The sequence below is a fragment of the Ascaphus truei genome, chromosome 1, assembly GCF_040206685.1.
Source record: "Ascaphus truei isolate aAscTru1 chromosome 1, aAscTru1.hap1, whole genome shotgun sequence".
Classification (NCBI taxonomy): Eukaryota; Metazoa; Chordata; class Amphibia; order Anura; family Ascaphidae; genus Ascaphus; species Ascaphus truei.
Window position 1 is genome coordinate 347,680,603 of NC_134483.1, and position 23,687 is coordinate 347,704,289.

Sequence of the window (23,687 nt, forward strand, 5' to 3'; positions counted from 1 at the left end):
TATTTATAGTGTAGATGTGCAGGGGGTCTCTGGAGCTGAACCGCACTGGTTTCAGGTCGGGGGACCCCGTGCCCCCCGAGATACAGGCCCCTTTAGGGGGTGCCGGTATCCCTCTGCGTTAAAAGCCCCGATCACGTGATCGCGGCCTGTAAACCAAGCAGAGCAGAGGGATACCGGCACCCCCTAAAGGGGCCTGTATCTCGGGGGGCACGGGGTCCCCAGACCTGAAACCTGTGCGCTTCAGCTCCGGAGACCCCCTGCACATCTACACTGTGAATAAAACACACACATCATTAAAGAATCATTCTTTAGCTTAGCGGCTATGCGCTATGGTAAAGATGCAGCATTTCTGTCTTTTTAATAATATTGTACAGTGAGCAGGGGGTTCCCTGAGACAGAAATCTAATCTCAGGGGACCCCCTGCTCCTGCACAATATTATTAAAAGTTCAGAAATGAGGCTTCATTAGCATAGCGTATAGCCGCTAAGGTAATGAAGGGGTTAAGGCATAATAACCAATAAATACATTCAATACACTACCCACTACCAATGGCAACCTCCGCTGCTGTACAGTAAAACAGAGAAAAAAATTAACACTTTTAAAGTAATGTCCCCTAACCCCTTAATCACCATAGCGGTTATTAACCGCTACAGTCATTAAGGGGTTAACCCACCCTCACCCACCACTCGGGACGCCTACTGTACATACCCTCCCACTCTAACCCCCCACCCCGTGAGGCCTAACCACCCTCAACCCTCACCCACTAACTACCCACAAGGGAGGCCTACCCACATACAGTACCATTGGGGAACATTCCCCCCCCCCACCCCCCACCCCCAGTCCCCGCAATCAAAACAATGCACAGCCCCACAATAAACAGCATTCTATTTATTAAATACATTACCCACCCCCTGTGCCCCCCCCCATAAATACAAGATTTATTCTTTTACATTCAGGGTCCATAACGCAGCCCCACGCTAGTCCCCGGTGGGCTGGCAGGGCACCTGGACAGACCTACAGTTTACCAGCAGCATTCCACAGGTTCTGGAGGCCTGCTGGTGGATCCTGCCAGCACCATGCGCCCAGGTGGTCTCCTTGGGTCACCGTGAGCCACAAATGTGTCCCCACGGTAGACCCAAGGATGTCTGGGAGCCCCGGGTCAAACCCACAGGTGTCTGCGGGGCCTCGGGTGGTTCCCATGGGGGTCTGGGGAACTCACGGGTGCTCACTACGGGTCCGCGGTGCCCCCACAGAAGTGGGACCACACATCATCATCCCCGCACCTACGGGTCGGAGGTGCCCCCACAGAAGTGGGACCACACATCGTCATGCCCGCAGACTACGGGTCCGCGGTGCCCCCACAGAAGTGGGACCACACATCATCATCCCCGCATGTGTCACCTGTGGAACCACCAGCCTGATACCCTTTAGGATACCCGAGGATTCCCCGCGGGTGGTCTCCAGAGGTCCCACGCAAAACCACGGAAGTAACCCTGAATGTAAAAAAAATAAACCTGGCCTATACATTCAATACATACACCCTCCCCCCCAACACCTACAGTACAATAATGTGCAAAATAACTATTATCCAGATATGGATAATAGATTAATTGCCCATTATTAAAAACATTAACTAGCATATACAAATAAATAAAGTACTACTGACCTCATCAATACGAAGTGTCCGATGCCAGCGCCTTCCTTCTCTTGCCCACACAAAACATAGCCAAAACCAAGCCAATACATTGCAAGTACAGTACATTCAGATATCAATTAACCCCTTAAACACCTTATCGGATAATAACCGCAAAGGTAATTAAGGGGTTAAGCCACACAGGCACGATACCCACCCTTCACCCATGAATTTGTACTGTGGCTTCATCATGCAACTATACAGTATATATATATATATACTGTATATATATATATATATATACAGAGAGACAGAGAGAAAGAGAGAGAGAGAGATATATATACAGTATATATATATATATATATATATATATATATATATATATATACACACACGTTATATACACACCCATGATAAAGCAATATACAGTACAAATAAATGTAGAAGGGTTATCAAAAGCATACTGCCCTACAACCAAACACGTCTCCATACAGACACTACATTAAAATCAATTTCCTTTAAAAATCCTAACTGATCTCACAATCTACTGTACTGTATATGATCACAAACCAATGAAAAAAGTCACATTCCAAAATGCATAAAATCTATGCACCATACTGTATACATTCTGCAAATTAATCAACGTAAACAAAAATCAATTAGCAATCATTATTTAGATCCCTAAACATTTCACACTCAATCATGAACAATGAAACCATTAACAGATTCACGCCTAGAGCAGAACAATTAAGCCTTTGAAAAAATATAAGTACCGACAAAAATACAACCTTTACAGTACAACCAAGGCTATCTATCCCTGACCTTCCTCAAACACACAATACAATACCAAGGAATAATACATCTATCTAATTTTAAAATACTTTAAAGTCACAAAATAATTAAAAACACATCTAATCCAGCTTTTAAAACATCATCATTTCTTACCCTGAATGTATACTGTACAGTATATCTCTCTAGACATATATATTGTACATACATACATACAGTGGCAAGAAATGATATACCACAAAAAAAAAAAAATACACATGTTAAAAAACCTTTTGAAATAATTAACAAGTTAAATAAAATACAATTCTTTACTGTAGTTCACTTACCATTACTTGCCCCCACCGACTCCCGTTGCCCAGCTTACTCACGAACCAATCCACGATCAGGAACCCATAAAATAATAAACCATTCAAAATAATAAACATTAAACTAAAAATCCAAATCAATCCACGGGTCTTCTACTTGTAATAGTGTACATCTTCATCTGTATTCTTCTTTCTTCTATCTCCTTCCGGGCGGGGCAGGGCGTGGTCTTCTTTCCATCATCGGCCACGCCCTTGTCTTTTTTCTTCTCCGGAGGTCCTTCCTCCGCGGCGTCTGGCTGCAAAATGAGACGGCATAGGCTTTTAAAGGCCTATGACGTCACATTTTGCGTCATGGTTCCCACGGTCCTGATTGGACCGTGAAAACCATGTGTTTTGGCCGATAAAAAAAAAATGATGACGTCACTTAAAGGGAATGAAAGCACAGCCAATCAGAATGGCTTTGCTTCAATTGCCTTTAAGATGACGTCATGAAAAGGCACATGGCTGCCCTCACATGGTATGGTAGCCAATCAGAGCGTGGGAACTTTATCCCTACTCTGATTGGCTCTGGTATACCATGTGTCAGGGGCTTGGGGGAGAAAGGATGTGACGTCAATGAAAACCTGTCACGTTGTACGGTAGCCAATCAGAGCGTGGGAACTTTATCCTTATTGACGTCACATCCTTTCTCCCCCAAGCCCCTGACACATGGTATACCAGAGCCAATCAGAGAAAGGATAAAGTTCCCACGCTCTGATTGGCTCTAGTACCATGTGTGCACGGCCATGTGCCTTTTCATGACGTCAACTTAAAGGCAATTGAAGCAAAGCCATTCTGATTGGCTGTGCTTTCATTCCCTTTAAGTGACGTCATCATTTTTTTTTTATCGGCCAAAACACATGGTTTTCACGGTCCAATCAGGACCGTGGGAACCATGACGCAAAATGTGACGTCATAGGCCTTTAAATGCCTATGTCGTCTCATTTTGCAGCCAGACGCCGCGGAGGAAGGACCTCCGGAGAAGAAAAAAGACAAGGGCGTGGCCGATGATGGAAAGAAGACCACGCCCTGCCCCGCCCGGAAGGAGATAGAAGAAAGAAGAATACAGATGAAGATGTACACTATTACAAGTAGAAGACCCGTGGATTGATTTGGATTTTTAGTTTAATGTTTATTATTTTGAATGGTTTATTATTTTATGGGTTCCTGATCGTGGATTGGTTCGTGAGTAAGCTGGGCAACGGGAGTCGGTGGGGGCAAGTAATGGTAAGTGAACTACAGTAAAGAATTGTATTTTATTTAACTTGTTAATTATTTCAAAAGGTTTTTTAACATGTGTATTTTTTTTTTTTTGTGGTATATCATTTCTTGCCACTGTATGTATGTATGTACAATATATATGTCTAGAGAGATATACTGTACAGTATACATTCAGGGTAAGAAATGATGATGTTTTAAAAGCTGGATTAGATGTGTTTTTAATTATTTTGTGAGTTTAAAGTATTTTAAAATTAGATAGATGTATTATTCCTTGGTATTGTATTGTGTGTTTGAGGAAGGTCAGGGATAGATAGCCTTGGTTGTACTGTAAAGGTTGTATTTTTGTCGGTACTTATATTTTTTCAAAGGCTTAATTGTTCTGCTCTAGGCGTGAATCTGTTAATGGTTTCATTGTTCATGATTGAGTGTGAAATGTTTAGGTATCTAAATAATGATTGCTAATTGATTTTTGTTTACGTTGATTAATTTGCAGAATGTATACAGTATGGTGCATAGATTTTATGCATTTTGGAATGTGACTTTTTTCATTGGTTTGTGATCATATACAGTACAGTAGATTGTGAGATCAGTTAGGATTTTTAAAGGAAATTGATTTTAATGTAGTGTCTGTATGGAGACGTGTTTGGTTGTAGGGCAGTATGCTTTTGATAACCCTTCTACATTTATTTGTACTGTATATTGCTTTATCATGGGTGTGTATATAACGTGTGTGTATATATATATATATATATATATATATATATATATATATATACTGTATATATATCTCTCTCTCTCTCTTTCTCTCTGTCTCTCTGTATATATATATATACAGTATATATATATACTGTATAGTTGCATGATGAAGCCACAGTACAAATTCATGGGTGAAGGGTGGGTATCGTGCCTGTGTGGCTTAACCCCTTAATTACCGTTGCGGTTATTATCCGATAAGGTGTTTAAGGGGTTAATTGATATCTGAATGTACTGTACTTGCAATGTATTGGCTTGGTTTTGGCTATGTTTTGTGTGGGCAAGAGAAGGAAGGCGCTGGCATCGGACACTTCGTATTGATGAGGTCAGTAGTACTTTATTTATTTGTATATGCTAGTTAATGTTTTTAATAATGGGCAATTAATCTATTATCCATATCTGGATAATAGTTATTTTGCACATTATTGTACTGTAGGTGTTGGGGGGGGAGGGTGTATGTATTGAATGCATAGGCCAGGTTTATTTTTTTTACATTCAGGGTTTGATTCCGTGGTTTTGCGTGGGGCCTATGGAGACCACCTCCGGGTATTCTCGGGTATCCTAAAGGGTATCAGGCTGGTGGTTCCACGGGTGACACATGCGGGGATGATGATGTGTGGTCCCACTTCTGTGGGGGCACCGCGGACCCGTAGTCTGTGGGCATGACGATGTGTGGTTCCACTTCTGTGGGGGCACCTCCGACCCGTAGGTGCGGGGATGATGATGTGTGGTCCCACTTCTGTGGGGGCACCGCGGACCCGTAGTGAGCACCCGTGAGTTCCCCAGACCCCCATGGGAACCACCCGAGGCCCCGCAGACACCTGTGGGTTTGACCTGGGGCTCCCAGACATCCTTGGGCCTACCGTGGGGACACAATTGTGGCTCACGGTGACCCAAGGAGACCACCTGGGCGCCATGGTGCTGGCAGGATCCACCAGCAGGCCTCCAGAACCTGTGGAATGCTGCTGGTAAACTGTAGGTCTGTCCAGGTGCCCTGCCAGCCCACCGGGGACTAGCGTGGGGCTGCGTTATGGACCCTGAATGTAAAAGAATAAATCTTGTATTTATGGGGGGATGCACAGGGGGTGGGTAATGTATTTAATAAATAGAATGCTGTTTATTGTGGGGCTGTGCATTGTTTTGATTGCGGAGACTGGGGGTGGGGGGTGGGGGGTGGAATATTCCCCAACGGTATGTGGGTAGGCCTCCCTTGTGGGTACTGACTGGGTGGTTAGGCCTCACGGGTGGGGGGGGGGTTAGTGTGGGAGGGTATGTAGGCATCCCGAGTGGTGGGTGGGTGAGGGTGGGTTAACCCCTTCATGACTGTAGCGGTTAATAACCGCTATGGTGATTAAGGGGTTAGGGGACATTACTTTGTATGTTTTAATTTTTGTGTCTGTTTTGCAGAAGCGGAGGGGCCATGGCCAGGATGGGGGGGGGGTAACGGTATGTGGGTAGGGGGTGAGGGTGGTTAGCAATGCAGGGAGGGAGATTTACTGGTAACAGAAACATCTCTCTCCCTTCAATGTAATCTGTTTAAAGCCCCCTCCCCCCTAATTTTGGTTTACTTGATTGGTTAAAATACTGTAGTTGACTTGTTTGGAAGTGTTTGTGTTTACTGGTAGAGTAGCTTGCAATTATATTGCTAACATTCATTTGCAGAATGTACAGTACTGTATATGGTGCATAGATTTAATGCTATGCATCATTTACAGTATACCAGGGTTTCCCAAACTTTTTTTTCCGTGACCCGGTTATTTTTGAACTTCTCCTTCGTGACCCACTAAAAATTTTATCGCCTATACTGGCCTATAGGGCCTGCACAGACACACACACAGCCACTGATACACACACACACAGCCACTGATACACACACACACACAAAGCCACTGACAGACACGCAGCCACTGACACGCAGCCACTGACACACACACTGATACATACACACAGCCTCTGATACACACACACGCAGCCACTGACACACACACGCAGCCACTGACACACACACACGCAGCCACTGACACACACACGCAGCCACTGACACACACGCAGCCACACAGATACACACGCACACTGATACACACACTGATACAGATACACACACACACACACACACACTCGCTCTCCCCTATACCCACACACACTCGCTCTCCCCTATACCCACACAGACACAAACAGTGAATTACAGGCAACGACGGATGTGAGTGACTGGAGAGGGGGCCAGGGGCACTTGGGTGGGAGGGAGGGAGGGGGACCAGGGGCACTTGGGTGGGAGGGAGGGAGGGGGACCAGGGGCACTTGGGTGGGAGGGAGGGAGGGGGACCAGGGGCACTTGGGTGGGAGGGAGGGGGACCAGGGGCACTTGGGTGGGAGGGAGGGAGGGGGACCAGGGGCACTTTAGGGGGACCAGGGGCACTTGGGTGGGAGGGAGGGAGGGAGGGGGACCAGGGGCACTTGGGTGGGTGGGAGGGAGGGGGACCAGGGGCACTTGGGTGGGTGGGAGGGAGGGGGACCAGGGGCACTTGGGTGGGTGGGAGGGGGACCAGGGGCTCTTGGGTGGGTGGGAGGGGGACCAGGGGCTCTTGGGTGGGTGGGAGGGGGACATGGGGCACTTGGGTGGGTGGGAGGGGGACATGGGGCACTTGGGTGGGTGGGAGGGGGACCAGGGGCTCTTGGGTGGGTGGGAGGGGGACCAGGGGCTCTTGGGTGGGTGGGAGGGGGACCAGGGGCACTTGGGTGGGTGGGAGGGGGACCAGGGGCACTTGGGTGGGTGGGAGGGGGACCATGGGCACTTGGGTGGGTGGGAGGGGGACCAGGGGCACTTGGGTGGGTGGGAGGGGGACCAGGGGCACTTGGGTGGGTGGGAGGGGGACCAGGGGCACTTGGGTGGGAGGCAGTGACTGGGTGGGGTGACTTACCTTGCCGCCGGATGCTTTCCCCTGCTGCCCCCGATATCCCCTGCTGCCCGGGACGGGAGGTGGGCTCGGGGGGACGGGAGGTGGGCTCGGGAGGGGGTGCCACGGGAGGTGAGCTTGGGAAGCTGGCTGCGGGGGGAAGCTGGCTGCGGGGGGAAGCACGCCGCAGTAGGAGCTTGAACTTCCCCCTACGTCCCACGTAACGTGCGGGCCTCAGAGGAGCTGGTACTTCCTCCTCCGTCCCACGTTGGGAGCGGGGGGGGAGGAAGGGAGCAGGCCTTGCTTGCCCTGCGCAAGCGCGCGGGACCGCAGGGGGAAATCGCCGGCATTTTTTTAAAATTGAGCAGGGGGGACGGGAGACACCGCGCGGCCAGCCTCGCTGCGACCCGGCAATTTTGGTGCCGTGGCCCGGTGCCGGGTCGCGACCCACCGTTTGGGAAACGCTGCAGTATACAATGTAAATGCAATGTACTGTGTGGATTGTAATGTTATGTTTTATATTGTAAAATAAGATAGGATTATTAAATGGATTATTATTATTGTCTGTATAGAGAAGCGTTATCTGTAGGACAGTATGATTTTGATAACCATTCTACAGTACATGTATTTGTACTATTGGTTCATCATGTGTGTGTATATATATATATATATATATATATATACTGTATACTGTATATGTATATATGTATATATATATATATATATACTGTATATATATATATATATATTTATACAGTATATACACAGTGTATATATGTATACTGTATATACACAGTGTATATATATATACAGTGTATATATATACAAAGTATATACTGTGCAGTATATATTTATTTCTCTTCATGTATTTATTTATTTATTTAGATTTATTTATTAATTGTGGGGCTGCTGTGCGTGAATTTTTTTTATTGGGGGTGAGGGGGGTGTTTGGCCCTTGGTGTGAGTTTACGACTTGCAGCAGCAGCACAATTAATAAATAAATCTAAATAAATAAATAAATAAATAAATGACAATAAATACATTTGAAATACATTTTAATTGATAGTGTAGATGTGCAGGGGGTCTCCGGAGCTGAAGCGCACAGGTTTCAGGTCTGGGGCCCCCGTGCCCCCCGAGATACAGGCCCCTTTAGGGGGTGCCGGTATCCCTCTGCTCTGCTTGGTTTACAGGCCGCGATCACGTGATCGGGGCCTTTAACGCAGAGCACTCAGCACTCAGAAACACAGGCCAGGCAGATTTAACACACACACACAATAGGGGGAGGTTTTTTTTACATAGCTTGCAGGGAAGCTTAACGCACACACACAATAGGGGGATAGGGGGAGGGTTTTTTACATAGATTAGAGAGAAGGCAGGGCGTTTTAAAAGCGAGAATAGGGGGAGGGGGTTTTACATAGATTAGAGAGAAGGCAGGGAGTTTTAACACAGACGTGAAAAATATGTATTGAATGTATTAATTGTTTATTATGCCTTAACCCCTTCATTGCCTTAGCGGCTATCCGCTATGGTAATGACGCAGCACTTTCCGTATTTTTAATAATATTGATCAGGAGCAGGGGGGGGGGGTTCCCTGAGCATTAATTTCTGGCTCAGGGAACCCCCTGCTCACTTTACAATATTATTAAAATAATGCTTCTTTACCATAGCGCATAGACGCTAAGGTAAAGAACGAGTGTTTATTTAAACTGTATATTGTACAGTATGTGTTTTATTGATACTGTACATGTGCAGAGGGTCTCCAGAGCAGAAGCGCACAGGTTTCAGGTCTGGGGACCCCGTGCCCCCCGAGATACAGGCCCCTTTAGGGGGTGCCGGTATCCCTCTGCTCTGCTTGGCTTACAGACCGCGGTCACGTGATCGGGACCTTTAAATGCAGAGGGATACCGGCACCCCCTAAAGGGGCCTGTATCTCGGGGGGCACGGGGTCCCCAGACCTAAAACCAACGCGGTTCAGCTCCGGAGACCCCCTGCACATCTACACTATCAATAAAAATGTATTTCAAATCATTTTTAATGTGCGGATGTTTGCGCAGAGAGAGAGCAGCGGATCTCTCTCTGCTGCAAACACATCTCGCCCCCGCCGCCCATACAGTAGTATCATTTATGTATGTGCATATACAGTACAGTACAGTACTGTACAGTACTGTATGTTAGGGCTTACAGGGGTTGTTGTTATACAGTATATATATATATATATATATATATATATATATATATATATATATATATATATATATATATATATATACTGTACAGTATACAGTATACAGTATACTGCATTACAATTCATTATAGGGGACGGCTTCACAGAGAACAGCTCGCAAGCGCCACCATGTGTATTTTGACGGCATTGCAGTATTGTAACCAGCCGGAATAAAAAGCTTAAATTCCTGCCGGAAAATAACGCAATGCACTCTGGCAGAAAACTATCAGAAACCTGAATACACCCGAGTATACCCGAATTCGCGGGACTAGCCGTGCTCGAATAAAGTGTGTCCCCAATGTAGTCAATGATCAAGTGGCGTTCTCTGAGTTAAGGGTGGCCGACTCTCTAGCATGCGCATCCAACGCTATCCCGGAAGCCTATCGGGACCCAAGTGGTATGCACGTTACTCCTGACAAGATCATAGCCTGGAAAGATATGGTGTGCTACCAAGAACGAGATCCGGTAGTGGGAGCAATTTGGTATGCTATCCGGAAAAACCACCCTGCTCTCCTCAGACATGCTACTGGTGACAGGGGAGGTATACTGATGCGAGAAGCCGATAAATTCGAAATACGGGACAATTTGCTATACCGAGTTGTAGAGTACCATAACCACCCGAATAGGAGGCAACTAGTACTACCTAAAAGATTACAGTACTTGGTACTGAGGGCCCTACACGATGAGCATGGTCATCTGGGGGTCGACAAGACCTTTGGATTGGTGAGAGATTGGTTTTTCTGGCCGAAAATGAGAGAAGCAGTAGAGAATCACTGTCGACGGTGTGTGCGGTGCATCCAGTGGAAGACATTGCCCACCAGGGCCGCCCCAACGGGCCACTTAGTTGTTTATTAAATTGTTACATACAGTATGTGTGTGTGTATATATATATATATACACACACACACACACACACACACACACACACACACACACACACACACACACACACACACACACACACACACACACACACACACACACACACACACACACACACACACCACACACACACACACACACACACACACACAAAACAATAATATAATAAATATTATGAAACAATAAAGAACAACTATATGTATACATAAATATATATAAATAAATATATATATATATATATATATATATATATATATTTTTTTTTATATATAGCACATATGTGCTATATGTTTAATACATAATACTGCTTCAAACTGTCTGAGTGCTGTCGCCTCTTTGCCGCTTCATGGTAATGTATGCTTTTATTATTTCTATGGGACATGCACCAGCCCACTACTGATTACCTACAAGAGTGCCAGTGACCTTCTATCAACTATATATATATATTTATATATTTTATATAGTTGTTCTTTATTGTTTCATAATATTTATTATATTATTGTTTTTATTAGGTTAGATGTTCACTTGTTCATGTTTTGTGTTTCCAGTTTTGCATTGTGTGTTTTTCCTCTTGTGATGTGCATCAAATTGATTACCATGTGTTACCACTTTAGTAAACCCATATATATGGCTGTTTTACTGGTCCAAGAGACCACCCCTGATGAAGCATATGATGGAAATGCGTAATGGCCATCTCACTAGCACACTGTCACATCATCCTATCAGTGTCACAACTTGGCTGCCGACCAATTGTCCTGTCAGAGACTGTTTCCCTGTGTGCTGTTGTGTCTTCATGTGAGGCCATAACTGTGAGTAGGTCGTACTAGTCTGATACTCTTTTTCCAGTGTGATGATTACAGTGGATGTGCTGATGTATACAATATGAACTTTTTTCATACAGCTGAACCCCGTTATAATGCGGTGCTTGGGGTCCACATAATAAGACTGCGTTATAACAGAGATAGCGAAAGAAAATGGCCACGATCAAGGGTTCCACTTCCGCCGGATGGGGAGAGCTGAGATAACTCTCCCAGCTGTCCCAGACCCGGCGGCACAGCAGCACCACCACGCAGGACTTACTCATCATCTGCAGCAGCAGCTGGCAACTCTCTCCTCTCCCTGCTTCCGCCTGACAGATCAGCGCGAGAGCCAGCTCCCTTAAAGAGATAGTGTGTCTGTGTGTCTGTCCTGCGTGACCTGACGCTGTATTTATTTTGAGACCGCTACTTTTTAATCTGTATCTAACACCTGTGCCAGTTCTGCCTCCCCCCTGCACACTTCATTTTAGTCTCCTGGTTTTGCGCTATGTCACCCCGCCTCTTACGCTATTCACAGTAATACTCTCATTTTTAAGAAGCACACAGGTGTCTGTGGTATAGCTGTACCAGGTTTTATTACAAAGCTTCTCCAGAAAGGAACCATAAAAAAAGAAAATCCCAATCACAAAACAGACATATAAACCCCCTCCCCCATCTACCAAATCTCTGTACACCACGCAGATTAAATGCAGTGAAGTCATTCTAGCCAGATTACAGTGCAGGCCTTCTTATCAGCCGTGCAAGACCCGAAGCATACATAATTTGTCTTTCTATGTGAATGTCCTGGATCGGCCGGGGAAGGTGTTGATAACAAGTCGAATGCCTTTTCCTTGGCTTTGTGGGTGGTGAGATGCAACTCAATTGCTCTTTCGTACAGTACTGCATAGAGGATCGTGAAGGATTAGAAAACAACTGTTTGAACTCTTTGCAAATGTAGTTATTTTCTAAAAATTAACATTTACTATATATTTAAAAAAAGCATCTCTTAATGTTTTCCATTAACCATGAGGTGGAATAAAATCAATCAGCATCTCCATGTGAAATGTTATTATAGGTTACGACATGTAATTGAATCACAGTGCATAGTATGTTGTCCAAAATAATACTGTAGCGTGGCAGTTTTAAAAGCGTGAAGCTAATAATACTGACTGTATAAAAGTAAAAAGGGCAAAGTTTTAGAAAAAGCGATATTAGAGTTCCATCGAACTTCATCCTTATCTTTTGACACTCGATTTCAAAGTTTTGTTTCTTGAAAAAAAAATTATGCTATAAATTCCAATAGTGCGCATGCGTCAAGTCACTCTCCATTTAGGTGTAGTCCTCAAACTATATAGAACTGTATTAGTATAATTATATAGCAGTGGGACATTCTAAAATAGTTATTCCTAGCATACACTGTTAGTTTGAATTAGGCATACAGTTAGGCATACAGAGAGTATAGCTTAATGTAGTGTGTGTGCTCAGAATACAGTTCTGTGTGCTCAGAATAATATATTTGTTGGGCCAGCTAATGCTAGTAATTCACGCTCTAGTGCACGTGTACAAGCATTGATGGGCTATTGCAGGCATACAGTACACAACCTTTATACCAGGTTGCTCTCCACAGCGCCTCGTGCCACCCACTTTTCTCAGCTCCAGCGTCAAATGATGCGCAGGGTCATGTGACGTCACGTTGCCATGGTAATTTGATGCCAGGTTACCATGACGACACATTGCTGAAATTCATCCCAAGGATAAGATAATAAGCTTCCAGTTCCAAAGCATCTTCAGAGTAATTGTGACAGTTTTTGTCAATGACAGTCTATGCTAACGAGCAATCCATTTATCCAGTGCTGTACTGCAACTTTATTTTCTATCCTAGTAATTACTAAGGGTGCTGCTGTAAAGCTCAGTGAGACCAATCCTAATAACTAATCACTCTAGTGTTTAAAAGTGTATGTCTTATTGACCTAACAAGAGTGCCACACCACCCAGCTCTAGCATTAAACTAGTACCAGTAGGCTGGCATTATTCAAAAATAATTATATCCAGTTGTCAGTGTCTAGCTCTGTCTGGACTTTCTTTCATTTACTACAGTGGGCTATATTATTATATTATTATATGGGACTCTGGATCGGCTTGATGCTGTACGCATGATTTGTTATAATTATTACTTTGACCAATTGAAGTCTTTTATTCACTGGAATATACATAGAGAGCAGCAGTATACTATTATTAAAAGACCAAGGGCCTCATGCAGTAAGCGTTGATAAGGGAATTATCACCATTTTATAGCCAAAATTGGGTTTGAGATTCAGTAAGCGCCGATAAGTGCTTGATTTCGCCAGGTTTCGGAGCCGATTATTTTGTTATGGCCAGTCGGCTGCCGATAAGCCTGTTTTCGCCACTGATCGCCACTTTTTTAAATCGGCTGGATTCAACAAAAAAAAACAGCTTATCGGGCCTGATCGGCACTACGAAATTGAGATGTTATGGCCAATTTCTCCCGCCAACTAAAGTTGACAGTTTGGAGGGGAGAACGATCGCTAAGGCTGCCGCAACGGCACTTAGAAAAAAAAAACTTCTGTACATCAATGGAGTTAATGGAGCGGGGACGTATAACAGTATAGTACTGTTTACGTTTCATTGCTCACAATACAAACGTCATTTGCATTACAGTGTGGGGGCATTCCCTGCATTGTGTCACAGCTGACGTGTATTATTTGCATAACATTATACTTTTACATGTTTGCAGCATTTGCTGGTCACATTACTCATCATGTGATGATGTGCCAAGGGAAAATACTATACTCAACTCTTAAAGGAGAACCTCACATCATATCACACATTTTATTGAACTGAGCGACAATTATTTACATGATGTTACACATGTCACACATGTCACACATACACAGTATATTCATCTTCCTTTACATTACACAATGCTAGTAATGTGTCACGCATCTTTAAACGTTCATGTACATCTGTATTCTCATGTTTACATATACTTTTGGGTCCTCCCTATTTTCATGACGTCACTTATTGGACGCTAAATCACATTGCATGTTTACATTGTAACCGTAGCATTACAAGCACTTCAACCTAACTTATACACACATGTACAGTAATTCAGCATTGGGACACTTTGTTAACTCATTCTATACCAACTATCCTCCTTACAGAAATGCATGCATATGCACACGACTATTCATTGTTGTCAACATGTCACAATAACATGCCTAATTACACATGTTACACAAAACTTTTCCCACGTCAATCTCAGCCTTTTTGCCTAATTACATGACTGACTGTTGCGTTCACAAGTGTTACATGCATTGCACATGCAACTATTTATTTGCAAGCAATGTTTCTACAAAGCTTCACGTCACATCATTGCCAAATATCATCATTCCCTGCAGAATACACACAACAAATACTTATAACAAGAACTGCACACAGCTTGCCACAGAAGTACTTTATTATGTTAATGTAACACCTTGCATTTTACTATGTCACCTGACATCATCACATACCTATTTAAAGGACGCCCATTACCTGATCATTCACAGCTACTCATTTCAAAATGTTGAGATTGTTTAGGAGACGGAGGAACATTCTTTTCTATGACATGCTTGATGATGAAGACAATCATATAGGGCAAGGGAGGGACACACCGAGGGACAGTGACAGTGACAGGGACAGTCACGCGGATACGACAGAGACAGGGAGAGGGACAGGAGATCAGAGGAGAAGACAGAGGAGACAAGTTGTGCCTCGTCCGCGTCTGTACAGGGAGAGAACCCTGTTAGATTGGATGAGTGAGGAGGAAATTGTAAGTCGCTATCGTTTGAGTTCAGCAGCAATCTTAGCTCTTTATCAGGAGATAAGGGGAGATTTAGATTTTTTCACAGCCAGAGGTCGTGCAGTCCCTGGGCTTGTTAAAATGCTGTGCTCATTACATTATCTTGCTTCCGCGTCATACCAGACAACTGTGGGCATAGTGGGCGGGGTCTCGCAATCTACATTCTCGCGGGCCTTGACCCAGTTTCTCTATGCACTCAATAGACGCGCTAGGAATTATATTCATTTTCCTACAGAGGCGACAGAGTGGCTGGAAGTCAGGACTGGCTTTTATAATATAGCAGGGATACCATGTGTGCTGGGTGCAATCGATTGCACACATGTTGCTTTGATTGCACCTAGTCAGAGTGAGCATGTGTACCGCAATCGGAAGCACTACCATTCACTCAATGTACAGGTGGTATGTGATGCGACGATGAGGATAATGCATGTGGTACCCAAATTCCCTGGTTCCAGTCACGATTCCTCCATCCTGAGGAACTCTTCAGTCTTCCATGCGTTCGAAGAGGGACATTTTGAACATGGTTGGCTGCTGGGTGAGTACACATTTACATGTTATAACACAAAACACATTTTTATTTAGGAATGTTGGCATTGTACAATTTGATCACTAATGTCAGCTTATGTGTGCTCCATTCATTATAGGTGACTCAGGATACGGAATTAGGCCGTGGCTCTTGACTCCGGTGCTAAACCCTCAAACTGAAGCAGAGGAGAGGTACAATGCAGCCCATATATCTACAAGATCTGTTATAGAGAGGACATTTGGCCTACTCAAGACCAGATTTAGGTGTCTGGACAGAACTGGTGGGGCTCTTCTATACAAGCCTCAAAAAGTGTCTGATATTATCCTTGCCTGTTGCATTTTGCACAATGTTGCACTCAGGCACAATGTACAGTCAGACCTAGCTGAGCCTGTGGTAGACGAGCACCCCACCCATGTAGCTGCTGAAAATGAACAAACAGCCAGTGGTGGCCAGACACGCCAGAATCTCATCAATTCATTTTTTTCTTGTAAGTAAAAACATATATGTTCCAAGTTCTACTTTTATACTTACATTATGTTATCTTAACAATAATGTTTTTTTATATACCCTTCTGGTAGGACACAGATGAATATGGGTTGCACACCTTTCTTCTCTCTGCTGTGTGCACAAAGGGATGTGGCACCGGTATGTTATTGTTGCACAGGTTATATAATCCCTCTTCAATTTTACTTTAGTTGTGTGTATGTGAATACAACTGGGGTAACAAAGCACTAATATTTTAGCATTGTGTTGTTCCTTATGCTAACACAATACACATATTATGCCCATACTCATTCATGCTTCTAGTATGCTTACATACAATGTTATTGGTGCAGTGTAACATGTACATCCATATGATGTGTACACCAGCCTGATTTACATTTTGAATGTCATGAAATATACATGGTCTTGCACATTTAACACCAAATACACACTTTGCTGTGTTGTTTACGGTACTGAAGATGGCATGTCAATGTTTGCAATTTATATATTGTTCCTTTGCATTATAGGTATATCTCCAATATGACTGATCATGGTATGTATATTTGCTGACATCTCTCATAAGATGTGCCTACATCAATCTTCCTATAATTATTTGAAGTCAAAACCCAACATATTGGTTTAAACACAAATGTTACATATATGTACTTTCTGTATCATGTATATGCATTTAGCTACTCTTGAGCTTTCATGTGCATTGTATTAGAAAATGATTACTCACATTTCATCACATTTTATGTATGTTTCCTTATAAATTCCATTAATGTAATATAGAGGTGTTTGGAGACAAGGGGATAACTGTACTTATTTCTTTACTTACGGGAGATCATTCATCACGGATGAAATTGACTGATCATAAAACTCCATGCATGAATGCCTGCAATCACAACAATGCGTACTACATCTTATATTTAGCAATGTTGGTGTTTTGTAATGCTAGGAATTAATAGTCAACATTAATTTAAATTTGTGACATGTGTATGTATAAGTCACACGTGTGTGGATGTGTCCTACATGTACCAAGTGTTAAACTGTTAACAGAGAAGACAAATTTGGCACTAATGTTACTGTCATTTAGCATTTATAATTTACCAATATGACAATGTTGGTAATATTTTTGCAATATAAATCACGTCACTTCATCATTATCATGATGATAATTATCAAGTATTCTCACAATTGTAACGTCAATCACGTGCACATTAGCATAGACACACTTTGTAAGACAACTGTTTGTGTCTGTATCAATTTGTGTAGGATCCATGTATAACACCGACAAATGATAACACCAGCTTTATTATGGTAGCTTATATCATCATATTGACTATACTATGTATTTTTAGAACGTTTAATAAACACAGTAAACTATAGTTAGTTAGGTTAATGAAATATACACAGAAACGTACTTCATTACATGATGTTGATGTCATAATCAGAACATCATGCATTGTAGGGGACCACAACATCTGGCCAATAACATTATTTGCTACAGTCCCAAACCATTTTATCAACATACCCATGTAACAAGAGATTTTTAACAAGAAATGGCTAGTTGGTTGTAAGTGTCCTTTACATTGGGAGAATGAGTGGCTCAGTGAGTAAAGACACACACTGGCACTGAGATTTTGAAGCAGGGGAGTCTGGTTCAATTCCCGGTGTCGGCTCCTTGTGACCTTGGGCAAGTCACTTTATATCCCTGTGCCTCAGGCGGCAAAAAATAAATTGTAAGTTCCACGGGCCAGGGACCTCAGCCTGAAAAATGTGTCTGTAAAGCGCTGTGTACAACTAGCAGCGCTATACATGAACATGCTCATATTACTATTATTATTATTATTATTATTATTATTATTATTGTTACATAGTTTCGACAGTCATACGTTCCATTACACAATAGAATTCACAAATGTGTTAGCAGAGTGGAAATGGTTGTTATATATAAAACACACCATGCCATAAAATGATAGTAGTCATTAAAGAACACTCAATAAAAATTCATGAGGCACTATTTTGCAACATCATTATGTTAATTAAGTGCTTATGCAATATAGGCATAAGGGTATCACATTTTTAATTGTTTGTTAATAAGCGCTGCAAGCAATATAAAATTAGTTCCATATGTAGTATAGTAGTCGTGGCTCCTCCTCACAATCATCTCATATAAAGGTAGACTCTTCTGAAATCATACATTGATCCGATTGTATCTTCCCCGACATCTCTGAAATACAGCAAACAAATGATGGTCAAAGATGGCACCTTACTATATATGTATCCGTGACAACGCATTACACAGCTCTATATGATTGTGTACATACACACGTCACTCACTTATATGTTAGAAGTACAAGTGTACATCAGTATGTAATGTTTCTTTAAATTTGTAGCAGGCATAAATATGTATATGATGTGAACGTTGCCTGTATACTGAAAATTGTGCGCGCACATCTTAGTGTGCGCACGCACTTCACGCTTGGCTGCACTAACTGTTAGCGCATGCGCAAAACAAAGCGTACGTTGTGCGTTCAATACATCTTGAAAATACCATTAAACATAAAATCTTTATTTCAAATACAATGAATACGAAACTACATTCATTCTAAACGAGTACATCTGTATTCTTTTTAAACAGACGTGTTTGGACAGAAAGGACGGCCGATAACACAATGCGCAAATGCAATACGTGTGACGTCATGTTAAACCAGCGTGAAACGCACGCTAACACTCCTCCCACTCAATTAACATTCGGCTAACGCCCAGTGTACGCCCCCACTGTATGACACACTGCAGTTACCGTTACTATAACAAAACATGACAGCCAATAGGCTTTGAGGCGCGCACGTCGCTTGGGGGCGGGACTTACATCCGTAATCCTTTTTAAGGACGCCTTGGGCCATGACAAGGGTCCCACGTCATACGTGGTGGACCCGCTTTTAAATGTTGTAGATGTAGCATGATAACAAAACAGGTATGTGTTAGAGTTATGGTAAAATGTTGCTAATATGTTTAAAGTGATAGGAAAGTACGTATATTTATTCCATCAGCAATGTGTACTACTCTTTCAGGTTCTACTATATTGTATTCGGAAACAATTTGTTTGTGATCGCTACATGTTATGCAGTCTGCTATGTTACGCTGTATCCACGCATTGAAAGGGAAAATGGTGGTTAGAAAAAAAAAAATATTTAAACGCAGAGTCAACTCATAACGGTTGTTATATTTACCATTCTTCTAGAATTAACTCTTCGTCTGGCTGCAACTGGTCGCTCCAGAAATGCAAGGCTTTTTCATCCACGCTTGACCCACCCGCTGAATCCAGTATGACACACATCTCCTCCATGAAGCGCTCATAGGAATCGCCACTGCTTTCTTCAAACAATTGGTCGGGAGGTATGTTCATTTCTTCGGGTACCCATTCCAATGCATTTTCAGCTGAAAGGCTTGGTACATAATCATAGTAGTTATGTTCTTGTACAATGTGGGTTTCAGGAATGGAGGGTGCAGATATTGCAGCAGGTATCGATTCACACGGAACAGTAGTAGCGGATCCATTGCTATTGGCATTAGGAATAAATATGCCTTTAACCACAATATATGTGCCTTCTTTCACGGTGAAATGTTTTTCTTTGGCAATCTTCCAGAAACCATAGTTGTGTTCTAGCTTATCCTGCACACGTTCAAAAAAGTCATTAGTTGATAAAGTGAATGTTATTGAGGAATTAAAATTGCGCGCATGCCGACGGTTTTGGTAATAAGGATATTTTGCTCGAATCAAATCATAGATTTGGCGTGTGCTTGCTTGTTGTCCGCAAGTTGATAAAATTGCTTCTGAAATCATGTATTTATAACCTAAATTCGGATTCATAATTGTCACCAATTCATCAGCCATTGCAGAGTAGCACAAAAGATGTGTGCAGGTATCTGTTCTTTGCTCATCAAAATGAAACTGCTCAATGGCTAACAAATTGCTGTGTTTCCTTTTCAAGGTCAACAAAAGTATAAACTGTAACTCCTTATTTCAAACGCCAATTGGATTTCTAGTTATAATTGCTTGAACATTTGTGGTTTGTGATAGCCGCATGTGGGACAAACATGTATCCTTTTTTTATCTCGTTTCTGAAAACATTACTACACTTTTCATTCAGTAACATTGAGTTTTCTTGCAAAATAACAAAGAGCAGTGTGTGAAAATAGTGCTTAGACAGCCATATCAGTAAATACACACACCTGCAAAATGAAATGTTTTGTTCCCACATACATTTCTGTGTGTATTTGAAAGTCTGGTTAAGTCCCTGTCTGCATGAGTTTAAATACGTGTGTATCTATATATATATATAAATATATCTCTCTCATAAATATAAATATATATAAAGTGTATATTGTACTATATGTATATTGTGTGTATGTGTATGTGTATGTGTATGTGTATGTGTATATATATATATATATATATATATATATATATATATATATATATATATATATATATTATATATATATATATAAAAAATTAAAAAAAAATTTTTTTTTATATATATATATTATATATTATATATATATAAAAAAAATGTTTTTTTTTTTTTTTTTTTTAAATATTGCTGGAGTACACACAACATATTGATGGCAGTAAGTAGGCCTTGTATGAAACCTATTTAAATGGTGATAAACATGAGTGAATTAAGTAATAAACATTTGTTTGCACCCAATAATGTTAGAGGCTCACACTTAGTATAGTTGTCAAACATTAGGCCTGTATTATTAAAATAGTGTGTTTTCACAAGGAAGCATGAAGTGTATGTTTTTTGTAAATACATCTATACCAGTTTAGATAGTACTATATATACACACACACACACACACACACACACACACACACACACACACACACACACACACACACACACACACACACACACACACACACACACACACACACAGTGTGTGTCTGTGTGTGTGTGTGTGTGCATATATCAATACATACTACATATATATTAGTATCAATTCAGAGATGTTCTTGAAACAAGAACACATAAATGATTAAAGGACAACATTACAATGGCCACCAAAGGTAAGTAATATTTAACACAAAATCCTGCTGTACACGTACAAGAAAGATGTTTGCAGTTAAATAGGTGCTTTTATAATTGCATGAAAATAATATGCACATGCAATGATTACATCAATTAACACACCCAAATGCAATGTTTTGCTGCAAAGTCAATGGCAGCTTCTCTAAACTTAGCAACTGGCTCCTGGTGGACCATTACTGAACAGACGATTAAAACATAAATATTTATAACACTATTCATTAATTAGGAGTGTTAACATTTCCAAAACTTCACGTGTACAAAAACATACTTGAAAGTTTGGAAACAACACAGTCTTCAGCATACATACAATAGTAATTAGATAATCTGAAGTCAACAAAACAAGGCCAAAGACATATTTTCTGAATTATAACATTTATTTTTTTTGTTCCTTTTGCGAGCGAGCAACAGGCCTGCTTGTTGTCTCTTGAATTTTCCTTTTTCTTTTGCCACCAACTTTAGGCACAACAGAGCCACTTTGAGTGGCCTCTGGCACTTCACGGGCAGGGCTTGTGGCCAGTGACTCACCTACAGGGCTTTTGGGCAGTGACTGTTCACCTACGGGGCTTGTGGCCAGTGACTCACCTACAGGGCTTGTGGCCAGTGACTCACCTACAGGGCTTTTGGGCAGTGATTCACCTACAGGGCTTTTGGGCAGCGATTCACCTACAGGGCTTTTGGGCAGCGATTCACCTACAGGGCTTTTGGGCAGCGATTCACCTACAGGGCTTTTGGGCAGTGACTCACCTACAGGGCTTTTGGGTAGTGACTGTTCACGGACAGGGCTTGTGCCCACTGACACATGTGAGCAAGTTGGTAGACACTGCACAAGTGATGGTTGGTCTGTTTCATGTGTGTCTTTTGTTGTTTTTGACCAAAAACTGGTCAGTAGTAACTGCTTGTGTTTTCTTTTTGTGGCCTCCTTTGTAGGTGTCAGCTGCTGAATTTGTACAGATGGCAGCGGTAGGATGTCGTCAGGAACCTGCACAGCAATGTCTGCTACTTGACCGGTAACATTTGGGCCTGGTGAATGAATATCAGATGAATGTGGTGAAAACTGACCTGCATGAACAGATCCTGGCTGTGAGGTGTTGAATTGTGGTACATTAGTCATTCTCCAGTAATTAGCTTGTGTTTGCTGAACAACTAATGCTTCGAATGAGGTGTTGATTTTTTGCAACTGTTTAGGCACTTCAATGAAGACTCTGTGGAGATGTGCCAATTGTGAAACTGTTTCTTCCTGCAGTGCAATCATCCTTTCCAGCACTGTCATCAGGTCAGAATGGCGACGATTTTCTGCTTCCACAATTTTTCCCTAAGAAGCTACAATTGCATCATATGTGGTATTTGCTGGACGTTTTGGCGGTAAAACAGTTTCAATTGGAACCTCTTCATGGTCACTTGCTTGTATTTGTGTGTCTATGGCGGCGGCGGCGGCGGCATCATCATCATCATCATCATCATCATCAAAATCCTCTTCATCATGTTCTACAAATAAATGTACACATTATTAAATGGCATGTTAATCTCTGCTGTGTTACTATGTAATTGTACTGTGTCATAAGTAACAACTAACATGTTTCCATACGTTTTATAACCTCACATTAAAAACTACCTTGACTTAAGAATAATGTTTGGACTCAGTATGAAATATGAGTGAATGAAAACTTGCTGTAAACTCACAACTCCTACATGATAGTTAACATCACTAACACAATACAAGTTGGCTTACACTTCATTTTCACTGACACTAAGTAATCCTATTTAAAGAAAATGTGCAAAACAAATAATGAACATGACAACATAACATATAGAAGAGCACATATTATATGGCCACCAACTGATACACTCACCTTCTAGGTGTGTTGAGCTGGCTGACCCAGGTGAAGACACTTGTTCAGTCTCAGGTGACACATGTCCTTCAGGGGCAACTATATATAACAATAACATAAGTTTTACATTTACATGTGTAAATATTGAACAAACAGTTATTGTATGTTCTGTATTTATGAGTACCTAACAGCATCATTTCCTTAACCCAAAATGTGTGTGTGAAAGTGAACATAAATAGTTGTAATAACAATGTACATGCCTGTGTACTTAGAACTTTTGAGTTCCCTAACATAAAACATACTATGTTCCTGCAGTAATGCGTGAGGATAAATAGATTAAATTTGAAC